A 7,646-nucleotide genomic window follows, 5' to 3' on the forward strand; every position below is an offset into this window, starting at 1 on the left:
AAATGTGGAAGGCTCATGGATTGGTAAAAGGCTAAAAGCTCTCTCCCCCGTTCCCTTTTCCATCATCTGCCCTTCTTTTCTTTCTTTTTTCTTTTTTTTAACCATTAGATTATAATTTAAATAGTTCTAATTTAATTTTTTATGAAATTATTATTAAACTTTAAATTATAAAAAATATGAATAATAAAATTTAAATCGGTAAAATTTAGTATAAACAATTAAAAAATATAGCAAAAAATAAAACAAAACATAATATTTTATAAGACATCAAATCTAAGCCATTTAAATTTTAATTTAATGATTAAAAATTTGAAAGAGGAGGGGAAAATGATGGAAAGGTAAAAAAGAGAGGATCCTCTTGCCTCATGGATGGAGCCATGACATAAGTCATGTGTTTCCTATTACAACTAGAACAGTTAATTTGAGTCAAGTCTGACGGGTCAATCCAAACCCATCTAAAAAATTTAGGCCTGAATGAAATAATGATTTTTTATTGTTTGGGTCTATTCGGGTAATAATTTTTTTATTGTTCAGGCCTATTCAGGCCGCCCGAATAGGTCCAAAAAAATTTGGGTCCAAGCCCGATCGGGATCGGGGGATCGAGCTTGGCCCGAATACTCAAATAGAAAAAAATACATTTTAAAAATATATATAATATAATAAATATTAATTATTTTTTAATTTTTATATCATTTTACTTTAAAATATCATATATTTGAGTGTATTACTATAGTTATTTTTTAAAAAATAAAAATATTATATTTTCCTATTGTTATAATTTTTAATCAAATAAAATATTTTAAAATAATAATTAAAATATATTTTAATTTTAATTTTTATACTTTAAGACTCAATCTTTTTTTTTTAGAAAAATTGAGTTATATACACCATTTTCTTGTCGAAAATATTATATTTTATATTTTTTATAAAATAAGATAATTAATTTTAAATTAAAAATAATTTTAAAAATAAAATTTGGATATGTACAAATTCTGGCTCTACTACTAAACAAATATAATAAATAAACTAATATTTTTAGATAATTATTTGATTATCATCCATGTCAGACTTAGTTAAAAATTAAAAATGAATTAAAGTAAATATTCTTTATATATAGGACTTAAACAATATAAAAGGTTAAAAAAAATTTAAAAAAATAATATTTTACCCATAATTAAATAATTTTGTTTATATAATATAATGATGGCTATTTTTTCATATTTTTAAAAACAAAAAGTACAATTTATCTAATAGTTGGTAAAAACTTTGAACTAATTAGGATAATAATTTTAAATTAGTGGTCTAACCGAAAATAGTAACAGAGCTACTTAAGTACTTAACTACAAAGTTAATAAGTTATTATTTTTTATTCCTTTTAAGTTAAAAAAATACTTTATGTTTAATAAAATTATTTAAAAATTAAATTTGATTAAAAAATAAAAAATATTTTAAAAAAAGTTTTGGGTATTCGGGTAGGCCCGAATAAGACTGAAGCCCGAAGGTGTTAGGGCCGGACTTGGCTATATGGACTTTTTAGAAAGAGTAGGATTTCTTAAGCCTGATCCGAATAAGCTCGGCTCGAATTGAGCCCAATCTGAATAAGCTCGGCCTGCCCGAATTACCAGCTCTAATTACAACAAATAATTCACACTATAAGTACCCCTAAATTGGAGACAACTCCGATTTCAATACGCTCTAGATTAAAAGATAGGAAAAACATATTTATAAATCTTTACAGTTTTACTTAATTTAAAATTAGATCTCTATAATTTTATATATAATTAGGTTTTCTTCTAAAAATTTTTTTAGACAGGTAGAATTTTATAAAAAAATATAATAAAAAATAAATAGTGAATTAAATCAAAGTTTCTTTTTTTGATTTTGGATAAAAGTATTAAATTAATTTTTTTGAAAAATCCAAGAATATTTTTATTTTGTAAAATTTAATAATTTACTATTAATTTTAACCTTCAGGGGTCAACATATATAATATATAAATTAAAAGGGCTTGATTAAAATAAAATAAACTACAAGGACCTAATTCAAAATTAAGTAAAATTGTAAGGACTTATAATTATATATTTTTTTAAAAATATAAGTATTTAAAAAAAATAAATGTTCAAAAATATAAAATATTTTATTATTTTAAGATATAATTAATGTGTGCCTTTTTAAAAGTATTCATAATAAGTAAATCACTTTATATTTATTTTAAAATAAAATACTCTATTAAATAGGCATAAATATAGAAAGATAGTGTTAGTTTGAAGATAATAAATTACTTTATTAGAATGAAAATTAATTAAAAATAAATTACATTTTTGAATAGATTGAGATAAAAAGAAGTTACCTTATGTTTCTTTGTTTTTTATTATAAGCAAAACTACAATTTCAAAAAGAATTAATTAATTTTTCCTAAATTATCCCTTCTAATGGATAATCTCATTAAATTAGAGAAAATAAATGTTAATTACATGGGCATTTTAGTCCAAACATTTTAATTTTCAATATAATTATTATAATCAACTAATTTTTTTACCTTGGGGAGTTGGTTAAAATTGTTGACAACGAGGGAGTATAAGTTTTCATAATGATAATTATTTTAATATTATTTCACATTTTAAATAAATTTTCCTTTCTCTTATTAATAAAAAATATTTTTAAAAATTTATAAAAAAAATATTATCAAATATATTTAATAAATTGTATTGATGTGCGTAAATAGTTTTATGAAAAAACACAATCATCAGTTCCTATAATTTTATTAGGTGTTGCTTTTAATTCATATAGTTCTTTTCAATGTTTTAAGTCCTTATAATTCAGAAAGAAAGGATAATGTTTGTTTTTTAGATTTCTATAATTTCATTTTTTTTAGTATTTTTAATAACTATAAAAACTGAAAATATTAGAAAAAATTATAAGGACTAAAAGTAAAATAAGATAAAACTATAGGACTAGATTATTTTTTTTCCTAATTTTATTAAGAAAGAACCTTATAAATTAAAACAGGATTAAAATTCAAAGCACCGTCAGCCAACAACTTTGTATAGTAAAAGGGGGGCCACATTGAAATAATAACACAAATTCTACAACCACCCAGCACAATATAAAGTATTTTTTAGAAGTCATATTTGATTCAAAATATATGTTACTAAATAATTTTATAATTATTTTTTTTAACTATACGGTTCATTTATTATTCTTTTTTAAAAAATAATGCATTGAAATTTTTACTATTATAAAAATGAGATTTAATAGCTTATATTATGTAGCAATAAAAAACAACACATCACTAATCTCAAAGCTAAAGAAGAGAACTGGTATTTCTTATATCAAATACCATGACTTATAAATTATTTTTATTTATAATTATAATAAATACAAGAAGGTGGCATTTTTTTAAATGAAATGCCACAGATTTATGTTGATACATAATTAGATGACATTTTAATAATTAATCACTACCTCTCAACTTTATTATAAAAATAATTATTTATTTTGTAAGATTATAATTATATAATTATAATTATATAATTAGTATATCCAATTAATTAATAATTTAAAATAATATAGCTAGCATTTTCTTTAACTAGAGATGCCACCTTTCTAATTCATTAATTATTTATTATCTAGTTAATAATTATAAACAAAGAGGTGGCATTTCTACAAATTTAAAACTGTCACCTCTCTTATACAAAAAATTATATATATATATATATATATATATTAATTATTGTGGTAATTAATTATATAAATATATACAATTTATACAATACGTACTTTTTTGTTTGATAAAAATTAATAACTAAATTAATGGTTTAATTATTCAAAATTTTTTGTATTAAATACTAATTATATAAATTTATTATAATTTATTTAATTAATATTTGTATAATTATGTAATATTATTTCACACAGATGGCGTTTCAAATATTTTCAATTTAAATACTTAAAAGCTATTTATATTAAATTTTAAATTAATAAATTATTTATAATTAATTTAATTAAAATATGTTTTTAGTATGTATTATTTTTAATAATTTATGGAAGATAGGTGTTGTTTCATCATTCTTTGAAAGGCCACATCTCTAATTTAATTAATTTATTATTAATTAAATAATATATATATTTTGTTAATTTACTAATTGTCTAATCTAGATTTTAGTTTTATAACTACTTAAAAATAATAAATAGTATATAATAATTTTAAGAAGAGAGGTGGCGTTTTCCAGATTGAGAAATGCCACCTCTCTTATTTAATCAAGTAAAAATTAATATATTATTTATTAATTAAATAATTTATTTATAATTCGATAAATTTTATATGTCAGAATATATTTTATTTTTTTTAATAATTAAATATAGATAGGTGACGTTTCCATTGTTTGTAAATGCCACCTCTTTGATCATTAATATAGTTCATATTTTTTTAGTAACTATTAATTATTAATTAATATATATATATATATATCCTCATTGTTTATTATATTTAAGGTGAGTGGTGGTGTTTCGACTTTGGAAATACCACCTAATTTATTTAATTATTTAAAAATTGACATATTAATTTTTTAAGGTAGGTATTTACTAAATATTAAAAATTGATATCTATTAATTATTCATATTAATTAATTTATTTTTTAATAATTATTAGTAGTAATAATTACATTATTTACTAATACAAATTTAAATATTTATTCTATTATATTTCATTTACTAGTTTTAGTTTTTAATACATAATTTATATTCAGTTTTAAATTAGTTTTAATATTTAAATAATATATATTTTTTTTTTTAATTATTAAAATAATATAATTGGCGTTTCCTATTTGACGAAATGCCACCTCTATGTTTTATTATTTAAATTATTTTTTTAATACTTTTAATAATTATTATATATAATATTTTTTGTTCCAAAGACATTATTAATATATCATCTTGTTTCAAAATATTCATGCCATTTAAAAGAACAAGAGGATTTCTACGCTCATGGCTTCCATCAAATTTAGCTCAGTTATCTTAAATTTGTGTTTATGGCTTCTAACAGAGGATGCCCCCTAAAACACCATTTTCGACTGTGAGGAAGGCTATGAGAAATTGAATCAGTTACAAGATGGGCAAGCTAATCACGTATGTACATCCTAACTAGATAATGTCCTTAAGCTGGGGAAATCACTAATAGTTCACATTGAAGCCGCACGCAAATTAAAAACTTCCTTAGAGTATGAATCATAAGTATCAACACCAATGTCCACATATCTAACAATTCTTGAATTAAGGGTTGTAAGTAAACATCAATGTTATTATCAGGATGCTCTCTTCCCAAGGATAATCTTCAACAAGATGAAAGAACTTTGTTTCACACACATCTATGGTGAAAGATTATATGGTATGAGAAGCACTGGCTAGCTACTATCACTTATACACAATATTCCAATGGATTAAAAACCATCTGTAGCCAAAGCTAACCTAACATTTCTTGGGTCTGGTGCAAATTTTGGGTACAATCCATTGAAATGCTTTCAACAGGCCTCAGAATCCCTTGGATGTCTTAACATATCATCATCACTATTTTCATCATAATGCCATCTCATGCATGTGTTTTGGATGTCTTTGATGACATATAAAACCTCTGTAAGCATGGTTTCAATAGAAAATATGTCAAAATTTTTATAGCTTTTTTCTTTTCTTCCTTTCCCTTCTTTGACTTCCATCGGGAAGTGTTGCACTTTTTACACACTATAATGTCTTTCAGGACCCTAGTATATTATATAATCATTTGGACACACATCAATTTTTTTATAATTCAATCCTAATTTATTTATCATTTTCCTTGCTTCATAAAATGATTCTAGAATTTTAGCATTTTCAAATGCATCTACTAATAATTCAAAAATCATGAACATTGCCTTATTACTATTCCACACAAGCACTTGATGTGATATAATTTTACCAAAAAGGAAAGTTTTGTGTATCTTTCACACACATCAAACAAAGGTTGCTCTCCCTCTCTTGAAAATTCATAAAAAATTTCTAGTCTCTTCATCAGTTTGATTCAAAAATAATGAATCACCACCATCTACTTCTCGGAGAAATTGTCGTTTCTTGTGGCACTCTAAATGCATCGTGAATTATATGAAGGATGAAATTTTCTTGTTGCACTGGAGGTAACACTTCAATTTCTTGCTTCTAAAGTTGCTGAGATATCTCCACATTCATCTATCCTATCATGTTCTCTGCATGTATTGCCCAAATGTATACCCTCAAGGAAACTGTTTTAAACACTAACTGCTCTTAAACAACATTTCTATTATGCCATTTTTTAAAATTACACTTTGGACATGGACAAAGATTGAGTCAACTCTATCTCCATGTGACATTGTGAAGTCTAAAAATGTTTCTAGTCTATTTAGATATTTTTCAATAGTCCAAAGCATATTAATCCACAATCTATCCATCACTGAAAAAAATTTAAGTTTTATGAGATTTGTTCCAACAACAATAAATTCTACACATTAAAAATATTATTTATAACTATTATTTAATTTATTTATAAATTAAAATTTTACCTAAATTTAATTTAATATTACATTTAACTAAAATCACTTAAAATTAAAAATTGAATATCATCAAATAAAAAAATACATATGCATTAACTAAATTTATATTACTTCATCATTTATGTGAGCCGAATGTGTTAATAATGAATATAAGATTGTGAGAATATGAGTATCATACATGCATGATAAGTGGGTAGAAGTTCATTTAGGAATTAGGAGTAAAGAAAAATTTATATGGTATTTAGGCTGTCCTCCGATGCACGGGGATATAACCTTGTCCTATAGTTTGTAAAAGGACTGTCCCATATTTTGTTGAGGGACTATAACCTAGCTTTCTCTACTAGTTCAACGAGAAGAATAGCTTAGGGTATGAGACATCTCAAAGATTCAAAAATGGGAGAAACCATGGTCCAAGAGTGAGTCATGTGATTTTTCGCCAGGTTACACCTCACGATTGATAAGCTTGGGTAGTCCAGTCTCACACGACGGAGCTCTATTCAGTGTTATAGCCTACGATTTTAGTTTGAGAAAATAAAGAGGGTATAAGTTTGGTGTTGCTCACCACAAGTGCACGGATCATAGCAAGTAATATAAAATGAGTAGAGTATCGTTCCCTCGAGGATTTGTTTAGAAAACTATACTCAAGCAAAAGACTAAGCAAATTTGATTAAGTTGAGCTACATATAATTAGGTGAAATGATTTTGCAAATGAAACTAACACTAAAAAATAAAGAAAAGTGAGTGATTCAGAAACTTCAAACACAATTTAGGACCTAGATGATTATTTATCCTTCTTACATTTCATAACACCAAAATTACCTCCTCTCATAAATGCTTTAATGAAAATAAGTGCTAACCTAGGGTTCTAAAAATACTTGGACAGCTCTCTCAAGTTATGAACAAGTGTTTAGTTAAATTAATTGCCTAATCTCTTGTTACAATTAATAAAACTTAATTTTAAACATCCACCCTAATGTGGCTATGCAAGGCTAGCAAGTATATCTCTATCTTACTAGTAAAACCATCCATTCAACATACAAATATCAAGTTCTTGCACAATATTACCCAGTTCTACACTTAACCTAGCCC

Source organism: Prosopis cineraria, unplaced genomic scaffold, assembly GCF_029017545.1.
Source record: "Prosopis cineraria cultivar Desert tree isolate PC_DT_omini unplaced genomic scaffold, ASM2901754v1 PC478, whole genome shotgun sequence".
Taxonomy (NCBI): Eukaryota; Viridiplantae; Streptophyta; class Magnoliopsida; order Fabales; family Fabaceae; genus Prosopis; species Prosopis cineraria.